The sequence below is a fragment of the Drosophila simulans genome, chromosome X (assembly GCF_016746395.2).
Source record: "Drosophila simulans strain w501 chromosome X, Prin_Dsim_3.1, whole genome shotgun sequence".
Lineage (NCBI taxonomy): Eukaryota > Metazoa > Arthropoda > Insecta > Diptera > Drosophilidae > Drosophila > Drosophila simulans.
The window spans coordinates 20,985,875-21,001,677 of NC_052525.2; the positions used below are offsets into that span (position 1 = coordinate 20,985,875).

A 15,803-nucleotide genomic window follows, 5' to 3' on the forward strand; every position below is an offset into this window, starting at 1 on the left:
TAGCTCTGAAATCTTAACCGATCGAAGATCAAAAATATACTGAAGATGTGGGCCGCAGATCGATTGGAAGTCAATTCGCAGCGGAAGCTTTGATTGCTCAGCAAAACAGGCGACGTTTTGCAACACTTGTTTGCTCTGTTAACGCCGATCCCCCGACTAAATCGAACTGTAATCTCTGCAAATTGAATGTTATTATTTTTTTCAATCCACTCGGGGATTCGTAGCGCGAAAAGCCACGATTCCCGAGGAGTGGGCTAGAGCTAATAAAATGATTTTTCTCAGAGAGCAAAGACAAAAGGAAGCGAAAAAAGTCGGGGAAATTCTCAAAGCTTCCGAGTTTCCCACTTTCCTCAAGCGTCAGCTAGATAAAGTTTTAAATGCCGCTGCAGACCGAAAGAAACCGAAACAGAGGCGGCGAACGAGGGGATGCTTAAAAAAGCTCAGACGGAGCGAAAGGGGGCGAAGGGGCGAAGGGGCGAAGGGGGCTGCTGGAAACTTAAAACTAACATAAAAAGCCAAATCTTGCAGCACTTGAAGTCGCCGAGCCAGATAAAGTTTACGCTCGATTTTTCAGGGGTTCTAAGGGGCTAGAGGGGACTTAAAGAAGCTAGTGAAGGGGCTAGAGGGCGCTCCAACTCTCTGCAGGAGGAGGAGGGGGGTTGAGCGGAGTAAGCATATTTCCAGCACTTGATTCACATTGATTTCTGAGCTGGGGCACTGGGAATGCGAGGCGCTTCGGGAGTGGGCGGCACTCTTAAAACTGTCTCAAGGCGAGAACGCGTCGAAAGTTGTAATTAAAACCTTGAAGCCAAAGTCGCGACGGAGCCAACAAGTCAGGCCGAACCACCCACAGGCTCCACACCCTGTTCGACATTGATCTCTAAGTAGATCAGATCAGCTAGAGGCAGCTCCTTGGCCTTATTGTAAATTGCGAAGGGTACTTAGGCACAACCACTAAAGTGAACAGTGGCATTTAAGAAAACTCCTGAGAGACATTTTATAATATTTACCCATAGGTAGGGTAGCTGCAGGTCGGTACTGCAAGGAACTGAAGACGCCAGCAGAAAACCGATTGAGGTAAGAAAATGCCAACTTTTCCTTCGGCGGAAGTGTGGGAAGCCAGCCTTCGTCCCCACCAGAGCTGGAGGAGCTGGATCTGGTTCCGGAGGAGCAGGACATCGTGGAGCAGGAATCTGTCGCATGCCCTGCGGAAATATTGATTCTCGTCTGGCACTCTACCGTATGCCCTACGCCCCACCGAAATTCCGCCAACGGCGTCGAGAGGCCAAAGTTTGCATTTTTCGCCAGACTCGACCGACACCAACTTCTTTGCAGTTTTTCACTCGGTGTGTGTGTCATGCTAATTATAAATCGAAACTTCCGGGGAGACTTTGTCAACTGCAAGAAGTCCTCCACTAACCCCGTCGCCACTCCTGCCGGATTGTCTTCCACTTTTGGCACTTTTCTGACACTTTCCGAGATTTCTTCTCAGGGCACGCTGTAAGTGAATTAAAATCAATTAAATTAATGCAGAACGCAACTTTCGGCATAATGCCTCAATTGCCGAACACTTAAACAAGAGTTAAGGGATTCTGGCGTATTGGACAGAGGTTTAATGGGAACTGCACAAAGGTTATCCTTTAGCAATTACCATCTACTCGATTTAATATTTCTCATAAGGTTTAGTTTACCTTTAAGCCTTAACTTTTCAGCCATTTCTGTCAAATAAATAAATAAATATTTTAAAATTTATATTTCGAGTTCGAAACTTTCGTAGGCAAAGTATGGACTCGTAATTTCAATTTAAACTATTTAAAATTTTGTTTTTTCCGCACTCTGCATGTTTTATTATTTTAAATTAATCTGTTTTAAAAAGATACATAACCACCTTTGCACCGCCCACTTGTGGCTTTTTTGCACTTTTTCATCCAACACCCGCGTACAAAAATGTATACTTAATTGAATTAATGAAGTATTTTAAAATCATAAGGTCTGACAGTCCGCTCGCCCACTACCGCAATCGCTCATCGACTAAAAGCAATCAGCGTCAGTCTGCGGATAGGTGAGCGGAAAGGGTTTGCGGAGTCTCTGCGGGGTGCGGGGGCTACATGAATTTGGGACACTTTTTGGGATCCGGCGTTCGAGTTCTCGGTACATGTGACTCAGTGAGTGACAGTGGCGGGTAATTTGATTTGGTCGCCACTCATTTATGGACGACGGGACTCCAATGCTGAATGCCTATTATCGCGGTGCAAGTGTATGTAGTTCTTTGTTTATGTTGTTTTTATTAAACAAGTAGTAGAGCTTATAAGTTATGTTCTTCAAGACTTCACATTTAATTATTTAGACTTATGACGAAATTTATTATTTTAAATTAGGAACAACCGCTCTTGCCAACTTTTGCACTCGACTCCACTTTACTCTACACTCGCTCCATTTCTATCGATAGCTTGCCCTTGTCTAGAGTTGCATTTTGATCAGGGCTGCAATGTGGAAGTATCGAAAGATCTAATACCTATTACCACTGCGAGTATTCTTACTCGAACCAATTCCCACATGTATACAAGCTGAAGATTCAAGCAAAAATCTTAATTTAGAACAGCTTTCAAAAGCCCTGTATATATATTGAACACATGGCTATTAACTCATTCAACTACGTATACTACTAAAACTTAGCCTCTACAAATTTAATTGGGTAATTGAAAACTTTTTTACCCGTAAGTCAACAATGTATGTTTAATACGTTAATCTCATTGAAGGAATAATGAAACTCACAATTTATTAGTGTGAAAACCGCACAAGCCCGAAACGCTGGTGACAGCAACCACTTCATTCTGACGGCATTTTCCGGAAGGGGCGGGACGAGGATTCCGCTGCTGCATTGTACAATCTCCTTGGGCTCGAGCCTTCGTCCTCCAGAGGCAATGTTACCCAGAATTATCCGCACCGCTTCCAATTCCCCGTCGCCGGGTGCACAGGCACATTAATGTGGCATCTGGCTTTCGACGTCTTCGAAGGACATTCTCCTGCCTCGCCTCCTGATTCTTCGCTAGTTGCCAGCATTCCGCCTTCGGCCATCAACAATGTTGTCCGCATCCTCCTGCTCTGGACTGTGCGGGAATTTGCTTTTAATTTTTTAATGACGCATTTAGAGGGACTCGCTCCGCGGGCTGCCGACATCCACATTCCCCCACTTGGCTTGTGCCCAGATTTGCGCAGGACGAAGGACTCGCTCTAATATCTGTTAGTGGCAAACAAATCGCATCTCAAGATGATTTAGCACATTCAGGTGTTAATCAATTAGCAGATTGGGCAGGTGGACAATGCCACGTGGTTGTGAATTTAACATGAAAAGCTACGAAAGAAATATCGAGTTTCACGGCAAATTGGTTTTTTTTTAGGACCATACATGAAGGATAATCTAACAACTAAGACTGGACCATTGTCGAAATTGTGATAATATGATGCATTAATTTCGGGAAATTTAAAAAAATATTAGTTTGCTAAAAATAGGACGAGTCAAAGAGTCCTTTAGTTGCCTTTAAGAATTTATTTTCATAGCGACCTATACATTTTTAATTAATGAATGTGTCACTTCAATTCTACCTTATTTATAAGATATATGTATACTCAAATTTGAAGGTATGTAAAGCTGCAGTTGTCAGATTGCCAAGGCTCCCCTTCAAGACTCAAGAACAAGAGAGAATGCTACAGTCGAGTTTCCCGACTATCAGATACCCGATACTTAGCCAGTGTGAATGCAAACGCAAAATTTCGTTTAAAAAAGATTTTTTGGAAAATCGATGGATTTTTAGATTTTTAACTTTACGAGTAACGGGTATAAACATATTTAATTATGCTAAATTGCATTTGATTTTTTACCTTTTCTTTAAATTAAATTATTAGCTCTTATAGATATAAAATAGATTTTAGAACATCAAATAAAACAATTGTCATCTACCGTAGTAATACCGTTAATAAATCTTACATGGAATGCAACAAATTAACCGTTTTGATTTGTTCGAAATATACAAAAATTAGTTTGAAACGAGCATGTATGTACATATGTACTCCTCATTTTGGCTTAAACGGGCACATTAACATAATTGAAAGAGGCGTTCGATGCATGTTAATTAGGTGAATGGCCAAAGCCCGACCACACATCTTATTGAGTTAATAATCCCGGCCAGGACTGCACATCCGTATTGCACACATCCAGAGTTCCCAGCTGTGCGAAAGGGAAAACTATTGAAATGCCAAGGGGCTGTAAGGGTGTCCATTGGCCCCTCTCTCTCTCCTCTCACACACGCACACAGACACACTCACGTGGAGCAGGCCAGGCCATATCCTTTGACAATGCCAATTGGGGGCAACCCTGGCGTTGTCCTTTTTACAATTTGATTGCTTGTTTACGAGCTGCTTTTCGGTTTTACTTTGCTTTGGGGCTCCCCTCGTTGATATCGCTCCGATATCAACAACAAAATGAGAGGTTTAGTTCCGTCGGTTCTTGTTATTTCTGCTGTTGTTGTCGATGTGCGGTTGAATTGCGGTTCGCTTTTGGCCAACTCAGTTCAGTTGGCCAGGACCAAAAGGCATTGGCCCGTCGGTGGTGGGTGGGTGGTTGGCCAGTGTTTGCGCACAAACACCGAAAACTTTCACAAGCATATAATCGAAAAAGTTTCTCCCTTTTCGGGGGAAGGGAGTTCTGCGAGTTCTGGTAAACTGTCCCAAAACAAGCCAAAGAACCAGAGAGTCGAAATCCGAAATCCGCATCGAAGACGAAGATATTTCGTGGGCAGGTCCTTGCTGTCAAAGTTGTTTTTCGATTTAGGTGATCGGGTCAGGATAGAAATTAATCACTTTAATTTAGTTGAAAGCCTACGATTTTGCTTCTCGAATTTAATAAACTTTCATGATCTGTAATGTTCATGCTTCATGATCTGGATATGTACATAAATGCCCTCTGACGTTATATACAATGGAAAAATGGAAAAAATTATAGTATACTAAATTGCATCTTAAATGGACAAAAATACGATTGTAGACACGATTCCATTAGGCTAGTGATCTTATTATGTATATTTTTTGAGAACCAAATTTCACACTAACAAAGTTTTTTTTTTGCGGTTTCAAATAGTTATATTTTGCTACACGTACAATACATTGTGTGCATTTATTTTTTAACATACAAAATTTGCTTAGTAACTTTAATTACGCTTAAGTTTGAGAAGGGTAATATGACCTCTAAAGCAAACTAACTAACAGAAATATTATAAATTTTTATTTTTAAAACCTCCATTAAAAGAGATTCAACCATAATATGGAACTTTAATTTTCCAACTATTTCAACCTAAGATTGAAATCATTTTCATTTTTCACGGACCAACAAACAAAGATAATCGAGGCAATAAAACGTAAGAAGCTGAAACTAATAAAAACAGAGTCGATTTATAATCAAGTAAATAACCAAAACAGATATTCAATCTACTTTTCATGAAGTAATATTAATGATCAATGGTCCGTTTTGTTGTCCTAAGAAATATAGAGAATCTGGTCGGGAGTGGTTAAGTGCTTTTAATTGAATATTTTGAGTGAATCTTTAAGTGGTCAACATGAAGATTTCTTATCTTTAATCTTTAAGGGGAAGGCAAAACTGCGGCTTCGGCATTGGGCTACCATTTTGTCAATTAGAAAACCGCAGATACAAGCAGTGAGTTGTTGTTGGACGGGATGCAGGCGAAATAGACGCACACCTAATTTGCAGCTAATTAATTAAGTGTTTCGTTGGGCAAAGGAGGGGGGTCTGGTTGGAGTGGGGGTGCTTGAATTCCTCGCAAAATGGCTGACAACGCAAGCGTTTTGACAAACAAACACAAACACGGGGATTCCCGAGAACTCATACTGCGCGCCGATCCTACGTATTTATGTTTTGCAAGAAAAACTTGCAACATCCTTTGACTTAATATTTATTGCAGTTGACTGCACAAGCAAAACACGAGAATGCAAATGCAAGTTTGAGGAACTCAAAAAGAAACGACGAATGCCCTTTAAAAATTAACAACCAATGATGTAGTAGCTTGATGTTAATCACCTAACCAAATATACAATTTTTATGCAGTTTGACAGTAAATATGGCAATAAAACAATTTTACACTAGCAGGAACTTTTTACCAACAAAGTATTACATTTTTGAATTGTTATCTAAACCTTATTTTTAGAAAATTATATGGCTTGCCTTAGTAACTCCAATTTTCCAAATTGTCTCGAGTAGCTATATTACCCATTTTGGACAGTTAACTAATGCAAGCAAATACGAATACAAGTGCATGTGACTGACATATGTGTGCGTAACTCTGCTTACACGTGTGTGTGTATGGGTGTGCGCCAGTGTTGCCAACTGAAATGACAAATGACTTTTGCTTTTGCTTTGCTTCGGCTTCGGCTTCTTGTAGCAGTTGTTGTTGCCCCAAGTGAAGTTAAGCCAACAAGAAAGTTAAACACTGACAATGAGATTTATGAGGGAACTGTTATATGTGTACATTTAAACACACAAACGCACGCACGCACACACATGCACAGACACATATACACGTTGGAGCGGGAAATGTCCTGCCTGGCTGCACGTATGTTGATGTGCATTAAAGCATGACTAACCTAATTCAATTGTGCTCCAGGATATGCACACTGCGATGTGGTATCTCCCCTCCCCATAAATACACATTCGTTTCTGATTGTGTTTGTGTTAGCCTCGTTTAAATAACGTCTAACCCCAATCAGGGCTAGCTGCCGAGCTCCATCGTCCTTCGGGCCACGTCCTTCATCCATCCTCGATGGCCGCGGGTCGTTTCCACACCAACCGCCTCCGAGTGTCCTGCCCGAGAGAAGCCAAGATGTAGCATTGTGCCAGGGGCTTTCCAGCCGAAAGTGTTGCACAGAAGCAGGCGTATTGCTTTTGTGATTTTTCGGAATGTATTCAAAAGCTAAAAGGTTTTGAAAACGAACTTTTCAGAAAAACTGAATTTTAAACAAATCGCACATGCCATGTCGAAAATAAAGAACTATTCCTCTTTAGATCACACTGCTTCAGTTGGCTTGCAAAAAAGCCCTAAAATGAGGCTCTAAGAAGTGATAGATTCTCATATCACTCTTAAAAAAGGCAACTATCATGAAACAGGTTTCCGTACATGCCTCGTCCTGATCGCATCATTTCTGATTTAAACCCAACTCCCCCATATGCTCTCGCTTATACTATATATTGTCTGGCATTCAATCATTTGTTCAATCATATTTCCAGCAATCCCAGAGGCACCCGAATAATCGACTTCATTTAACTGAAAAACAGTGAACCACAGCTGAGCATTTGGTGGGTGGACTCCCGCAGGAGTGGCTCCTGCCGAATGGCATTACGATGTAATATTGCATTAGATGATAGATTTATTCCCAGCACAATTTTAACTGCCACTTCTGCTGTTTGCCGTTATTTCCGATTCCCCATTCCGGTCCCTTGTGCTTCCCCCAATGCTTCGGGTTCCTGGCCGACTTCCTTCTTTGGCAGTTTACAACGTCCGCACAGTTTTTGGACCAATGGCCGATTATGTCCTTTGGGTGCCTTTTGCCATTATTCCCCAAGTCCTCACGCCTTTCCTGCTTGCTCGCCGGGAGCTTCCCCCGTTTGGCTAACGTTTCCACTCTGCCCAGTTGATTGTTTCGTTTTTTTCACACAATTTTTCTTGTTTCGTTACTTTATTTCTGCTCCTACCACTTTATCTACTGGCCAAATCTGTATGCAGAAAATATTTTGTCCATCACCGACAACGTCTCGCCTTTTTTGCCTCGGTGGAAAAACTTTCGAAGTGAAAATGATAAACATCTTTGTGAAAATTCTGTGATTTTTTTCTTCCTTTCCTTCCAATGATTTTGATACCCTATGCGTGGGTGCCACAGTTGGTGGATCAGTTCAAAAATAGGTAACTTCACATAGCTCGGAAATTTCTACAGATTACCAGCTTGAAACAAAGAACGGAACATTTATAGGGTACACAAATATTACATATATGCTAAGTTTCTATATGGTATTAAACGAACGATGGGTTCTTTTATAATCTGCAAATTATTCGAGTGAACTTTGTTTTGTCTTTTTTATTGAGCTTAAAGTATATATATTTACTTAGTCGGTGCTATTATTTTTTTTAAGCAGCAGCTGACATAGTTTTTTATATTTCCTGTTGGGTTTCACAAACATATAGCCATCTCGCTCGGCTTGTCCATTCTGCGGCTTGTTTCTTCTTCATGCGCTCCACTTCCGTTTCCCTTCTTTCCTCATCTTCCTTTTGGTCGCTTCATCAATGTTTTGGTGTGAAATGTAACAGCCACTTATTGTGATTGTGTGGGTGCTGTATTGGTGGGCTTGTTTGGGTGTGTGTGTGTGTGTGTGTGGAGAATAAGAGATGGAACGTCAAGCGTATCAGATGGTAGATTCCCCAACCACCATTCTGAAATCCCTACCATCCCCTCCTCCACCACCCACATGATGATGATTCCGTTGGGTTGTAATTTTTAGTGTCCTTTTCTTCGATTGCAACATCATTTACACGCTCTGCCGTATTTATCAATCAAATTGAAATCTGTTTGTTGTTACCAACCACCAACCACCAACCGACCAACGAACCCCTCCCGCGGCCCATAAAATAATTGAAAAAGAGGCAAAAGCTGATGAAGTTTAAGGCAGGGGTGGAATTTATATGGGGAAGCGCATGTGTGTTGCTCTGGCCAGCTGAATGAAAAACGGAAATGGAATTGCCAAAGTGATTGCCATTTTTTAGGCAAGTATTCGGAGATTCTTCATCACTTCCTTGATATAAAGTGAAGTCCCAAAGCAATGGCTTCACAATGAATATTTTGTTGAAATAATAATAGTTTTTAGACATATTACGAGAGTGTGGCTTTACTGCGTGGCACTAAAATACGCACGCCTAATCCCAAAAGTCTAGGTCCTTCGGCTTCTGACGTTCTCAACATTCATACGAAGAGAAGGACAGGCAAACGGACATGCTAACGTTAATACATAACGTACATGGCCAGTTTGACTATGCTAATAATTTCATCAATGCACAATAGATAGGCTAAATGAACACGTCATTGCAATGACGCGTAAGACTTCCGCGTGTGTGCGTAAGTAATGCAAGTCCGAATGCGCCTCCCAAAGCACACGATTCCCAACACTGCAAAATGTACAGTGCAGGTGTTGCAGAGCGTCATGAAAGAAACTGCTTTGCAGGGTTTTAGCCCAAGTCGGATTTTCGGGGACTGAGAAACAGTTTGGTTTTGCACTTTAATAATTATGAAATGCATCTTTTTATAACCTCCTCCCAACCGCCTCCGTTCTTCAAATATTTATATTTATTACAACATTTTTTACGTTTGCACTTCCTGAATGTTGAATTCCTGGAATCACAGAAAAATTGTTGGGAAATTTGATAGTGCTTCTCACCCTGATATCACAGGCCGGATCGTTCCTGGCGCTCAAGCCCAAAATCATTGGCAATCGTATGCTTTCATGGCAATAGTTCGACTTCTTCAAATAATGTGAACAACAATCATTTTCCTTGATATGGGATTCTTTTTAGCCAATACATGATCACACTTCAGCTGCTAGACACGTGTATACTAGCTTATTAAAGTTGGTTACCAGTTTTATATGGTATGGTTTTGTCCAAAGGTGGAACTTGTACAATTCCACGAAATATTTTTCGACTCTTAATAGAAGTTGAATCTGAGTTGTCGAATAGAAGGAATAAAGACAGTCCCAGCGTAATCTGGAGTGTTTGTTTCAAATCCTGAACGGTGTCATTATTTTGCATGTGAACATTTTATAGCTTTTTTCTATTTTCGTGCGATAATTTTGTTCAAAGACAGGAACTACTCAGTAAAGCTTAAAATAGGTTTGATCGGTCAAAGAGGCTTTCAATCCCATTAAATGGAATAACTATAAAAAAATCTCTACCAAGTACGTGTTTTCTATTTTTAGGCGTGGGCGTGCTACAACATAGATTTTAAAGAGATGTCAAAACATAATTTAACGGAATGTAGACTCCAAAAGTTGTTAACTCAAAAGTATCCGTCCATGGAGTGCTGTATAAATAGTGCATTGGGTTTACTCTAGAACCGCCTGTTCATTTATCTATTTATTTATTATGTATTTATTTATTCATGCTTTGTTTCATTGGAATTCCTTTTCTAGCTTCTGTGGGGCCACGTCTCCTCCCCTTCCCCCCCGTCCATGTATGGGTGTGGGTGGAAGTGTGTGCTTTCATTTGATTTTCCAAGCTGGCGCTTTCAGTTTTCATTTCTTTGTCAAACACGTTACGCAAATATTGTTCCAGTTCCCACGGCGACGGGCGTGCAAACATCTGGCGCTTTTACCGTTACCTGACCGGGGGAACAAATGGAATGGGTCGCGGGGAACGGAAACGGAAACGGGAGTGCGGACTGTGCCTATGCCACTTATGTACACAGTGTCCACGGTCGGCTTTGAATACTGCCCGCTCGTCCCTACCACTCCCCAAAAATGGTAAACTATGTAGAACTGTCGTCGGTCATGGAAAACATGGATTGCATTGAATTTGGGAATTGCTGTTTGTAGCACAGTCCCAGAGGATGCTTCTTAAACGTCATCCGTGCTCAAGTTAAGTGACTCGAATAGTTACTCAACGTGTAACTTGATCAATTAGCTTTAAATAGCAATGCAATAATAGCTTATTAATAGTTGCTAGTTATGTCACAACATTAATTCATTCAAGCGTGATTTTAGCGTGGATAAACTACACTCATAAGAAGAATTTATTTACATAAAACCAAAAGATGCTTGGATGCATTGTACAGAAAAATAAAAGCAACATCGAACAGTCTAAATTTGAGCAGGAAACCAAAATGGAATTACAGAAGTTTGGCACCCAGTGAATTCTTGGTGGTGTGAGAACAACTAAGCTATAACTTATAACTATACAACTTTAAAAACCAATAGCCTAATCTTAACCGAGTTCAATTGATAGGATCGCACTGAAATCGCTTCGGTAATTTCAAGATTTACCATTTAACATTCCCTATCGATCGACTTTTCGCAGGATTCCCGTTTGTGGCCCCACATGTAGGCACATTACAAAGAATCCCCATTAAGGGAGTTAAGGCCAGCCAGGAGCCCCCGAAGCGCACTCCATACGCGGACGTAGTTTTCCGCTTTCCCCACAGCGTGGTTTTTCGGCACGTTCCACGTCCATCTCCTTTCCACTCGTTCCTGGAGTTCCCAGAAATGCCCAATAGCGTTGGATTTGCTCCATTCTCCAGCTTCCCGTTCTTCGTCCTTCATTCAACGATGCCCCATAAATTATTCCAGCGCTCCAAATTAAGCGAGCGTCATCGCCTTTTGATGGGCGCCCCGGTTGTTTTATGCTCAGTACTAATATTACCGAGTGTATTTTGAATTTCTAAAGCGCTTGTAACAATCTGTAATTATTTAAAAAAAATCCATTCTTGAAATGCCTTAAAATAGAATTATAAAAATTAGTTCCATACAAAAGAAAGTCTTATCCCATGCAGTTGACCTAAAGTGCCATATTTCATATTTAGTTATGCTATCAAATATATTTTGTTTTCAGTTCAGACGCCTATCTACATGTATTCCTGATACTAATTAAGTGAATACATTTTCCTGAATTTGCTTGTATTTGCACCAATAGAAAAAAAAATATTCTAAAATCACGGTATTTTATGATCGTTACGACATGTTTTAGTCCCGTTTCCTTTCTGGGCTTTTTTATCTTGAGTGTGTGTGGCTCTGCACCCCTGGACATTCAACAATTTGATTTTTTACGCCCACTCCAGCTGCCCGTGTTGGCCATTGATTTTACATGCTGTGAATAAATAATGAACGACCATGATGTGTTAAATTGAATATGGCGTGAAATTAGCTTAAGTAAATGGAATTAAGTGGATTTCACAGCTGACTGAGTGTCGCACCCCAGCATCCAGAAAAACGCAAAAAAAAAAAAAAATCGAGGAAAAAACTGAAAGCTGTTGACTGGACAGCGGAGGCAATGATTTAGTGGCCTATAAAAGGCCACTTCCCTGACCTAAAACCCCAACCAATCTTAAAAAGGGGAAGCCCCCGATGGAAGTCGTAAAAGTTTTCGGCATGAGTATATCGTGTCAGTTGTCGTGTCATGTCATGACCTCCTGGAACATTTTATGGCCGCTCCGGAAACGAGAAAAACGGGGTTGTCTTAAAATCCGTTCAGGCAAATCGCATCGTATTAACCTTCAACGTTTTCATTTTGAACATTTTCAGTGACAGCAATTCAATTCCCACCCCCACGAACACGAACTCCCCGCGCCACTTGATCCCCATTTGATTTGTCAAATGCTCCAGACATCAGAGACGTTGGTATGCAGGGGCAAAAGTACACACACATCCTCAGCAAAGCAAAAAAGGGTTCCCACATCGGCCTCACCAGCAATGACACTTGTAGCAGACAAATGGGATCTTGGAATACCGGGCGGAACCTTGTACACCCTTTCCTCTTGAAAATACAGCAGTGAATGCGAGAGCACAAGGAGCACTTACATAAGTCAAATTGTCTAACATCCTTACCTCGAGAAATAATATTCGAGTTGCACCTTATGTATTGATACAGTATGTATGTATTTTTAAGTTATAGTTAAGTTATTGTACCACTTAAAAAGCTCAGATATTTTACATCAATATTAAAGCTTGGCACTCCCCGCGAATAAGTGTAAACGTGCTGGCTATACTTATTAATGTATTTAATGTATTTATTTAAGGTATTTAATGCTGCTTCCCTTTCGTTTTGGCCCAGACTAAGCAACCTTGCTTTGAGACCATCAAGCCAGATGATCCAACTTGATGTAGGACTCTCAGGATACGAGGGACTTTGGGGATGCGGTGTCTGGATTCCGACCATCCGCATATCCCTCTCCGCCTGCGACTCCGGCGGAGCTAAAATGACATTCACTGACACTGAGCACTCGTCGCCTGGGAGTCTCGCAATAAAAATAAAACGATTCTCAAATAAGCGCTCAGGGAGTTTGTCACAGGAGCTGTCTTTTCGCTGCCAAAACAGCTCGCATATCCTTTCTGCCTGCCACACCTGCAAGTGTATTATATATATATATATATATATATATATCTAAGCGTGTCTGCAGAGAAACCCAAATACAAATGGTCTGTTTTAATTTGCAAGCAACGTAATAACACTGCCAATGTATTATACTATATTAGAATTTGAAGACTACATACATTATTTAAGTCCAGTGAATATATTTTTTTTTTATACTCGATGAGTAAAAAGGTTGGTAAAATTAAAACACAGGTAAGGGGTGCCGTTCCATACGTTCGTATGTACATAAATATTCTCTTGATCAGGATACCAAGCCAAGACCATGTCCGTTTGCTGTCCGTTGCTCTGTCCGTATTCGTTTAAAAGCACATGACTGCTACACATAAAGAAGAGTTTCCATCGCTAAAAGTATGTATATTCTTAGGGCACTAGCCGAGTCGAGATTCTCGGCTTATCCAATGTTTTAATGTCTTGGCCCATTTCAGCCGTGGAAAGTTTGTTGAAACAACGCCTTCGATTTAGAAAAGAGTATACATTTTCTTTGCTTGTACCAATAAGTATTCAAAGTGTTATGCAATTGCTTTAACCGCCAATGTCGCTGGCAACTTTGCTGCTTTTTCGCATACTTTTTCTTGTGACATATCCAATGAATGTTTGCCTTTTTAATTTTTGTAAAATATGTATATTACTTAGAGCTAAGAAAGGCTACGGATGAAATTAATAGTAAGTGTTCTCACGTACACCCTCTATGTAAGATCATAAGACTCTGAAGATTCACCTATGAAACAGCCAGAATCTGAAGCAGAGAATATGAGTCAAGTGAGTTAAATGCAGTTCGGCAAAAAGCAAGTGTCAGATGTCCACTCCAGTTCTAATGGAAATTCTACTCCAGTTAATGGCAGAGCTTATCAGCAGGGCATTGACTCCCAAAACAGGAGAAGTAGTTAAATATTATTCCTAGGCGGGAACACTTGGCCCATAGAACCGATTATAGGAGTAGACCAGAGAAAGATCTAAGATGGTATAAAACGACTATAGCCTACTAGAAGAATGTTGAGAGGGGACCCGCTTAGGAAAAGACAGTCTCAAGAAGGGACTCTTTTAGGAGGCTCCTAAAGGAGCCGTTCCGCTGAGGAGATCGTTCAAAGAGCTACAGTCATCGGTGCAAAAGGATCCCGCGATCGAGAGCCCCGAGAGCCCAGATAGGACATCGTCGTTCCGATCCTGTACAAAATAGCGGGATTTCATGGACCTAAACTGGAAAGGGGACCTGACAGGCAAAAGGACACTTCGTAAAAGAAGACTCACTTTTTCAATGCAACAGACAGGAGTTCAAGAGGGCGCCTTGTGAAGAAAGACTTGCCTTTCAAAGCAAGATACAGGAAATTCCTAGATGGGCTGCAATACGGCCAATGTGATAAAGAACGGGGAAGTAATGGACCATAAAGACCGGATCCTAGGCGTGCTCCATACCCTTACATTCATCGCGGCAATGTTGATGGTTCTGGCAGTATTGAAATTTGTGAACAAGTGGTCAGTGAAGCGGCGTCGTGATAATCACCCTACATTGGAAAAGATTGTGTCCACTATCCCGCAGTCTCAATAATCCATATTAAACTCGCATAGCAAGAAAACAAAAATAGTGAACCGAGGCAAAACCAATAAACAACAATAACTTCCCAAATTGCGGAGCATGCCGCGTGGAAACATACATACCACCCTACAATTATATATACATATATATATAAATAATTCTAGTGTGTACTTTTTTACGCTTTTGTATAATCTACAATTTGTTGGCACGCTTATATATATATGTGTGAATTGGTTCGAGTAAGAATACTCGCACTGGAAATAGGTATTAGATCTCTCGATACTTCTACATTGCAGCCCTGATTAAAATGCAACCCTAGACAAGAGCAAGCTATCGATAGAAATGGAGCGAGTGTAGAGTAAAGTGGCACTGTGTTGGCAAGAGCGATTGTTCTAAATCTAAATAATAAATTTTGTCATGAGTCTAAATAATTAAATTTGAAGTCTTGAAGAACATAAATGATTTGTTACACTTATAAGCTCTACTACTTGTTTAATAAAAACTACATAAGCGAAGAACTACATATGTATGTATATGTATATGTAAATGTATAATTCCAACAACATGTCTGAAAACAACAAGGATCAAACGCATCGAGATCTCATCGCCCACGATTAAGGCGGGGTCAGTTTGACGGAACACAGTTCCCATGTTTTCTTCATATTTCATTTATTGTTATATATACAATATATGCAACGGATACATGACATTTTTTGCTACATAAATCTTAAATATTAAAATGCTTAAGCCAAAATGACTCGTTTATGCACAGATGGGTAGCTTAAAGATGGGTTTTACATATGTGTACAAGCAGTTTATATATACCCTATTGGGCCGAAAATTAATTTGCCTCCACGGGTAGAAAACTTCTGCTAATCCTTTTTTATGCTCACACAAAACATGCATATGCGGGTGCTTTAAAGTTAAGGGCTTCCAGTGTGATCTTGGCCGGTAATTATCCTGGTAAAGAAGTCCGCCTACCCAAACTTGTCACGGCTCCTTCTCTTAACACTCCGTGTGTGAAAATGCTTGAAACGGTATAGGGAGAGTTTGGTCCGCTTAAAATGCTAATTATT

General features: G+C 40.7%; 2 long non-coding RNA genes across 3 annotated transcripts; one reads left to right on the forward strand and one right to left on the reverse strand.

Moving 5' to 3' along the window:
- Positions 1 to 12,001: 12,001 nt before the first annotated feature.
- Positions 12,002 to 13,315, forward strand: LOC27208083. Of its 2 annotated transcripts, none has more exons than XR_005544623.2 (3): positions 12,002 to 12,272; positions 12,344 to 12,688; positions 12,873 to 13,315. It is a non-coding gene; the product is annotated as an uncharacterized LOC27208083 (long non-coding RNA). The 2 variants fall into 2 exon arrangements; XR_001600693.3 differs by having other exon boundaries at positions 12,003 to 12,272; positions 12,838 to 13,314.
- Positions 13,316 to 13,655: 340 nt separating this feature from the next.
- LOC120285331 lies at positions 13,656 to 14,742 on the reverse strand. Its single transcript, XR_005544624.2, has 2 exons — positions 14,700 to 14,742; positions 13,656 to 14,637 (listed from the first exon to the last, which is right to left on the reverse strand). It is a non-coding gene; the product is annotated as an uncharacterized LOC120285331 (long non-coding RNA).
- Between the last annotated feature and the right edge of the window lie 1,061 nt (positions 14,743 to 15,803).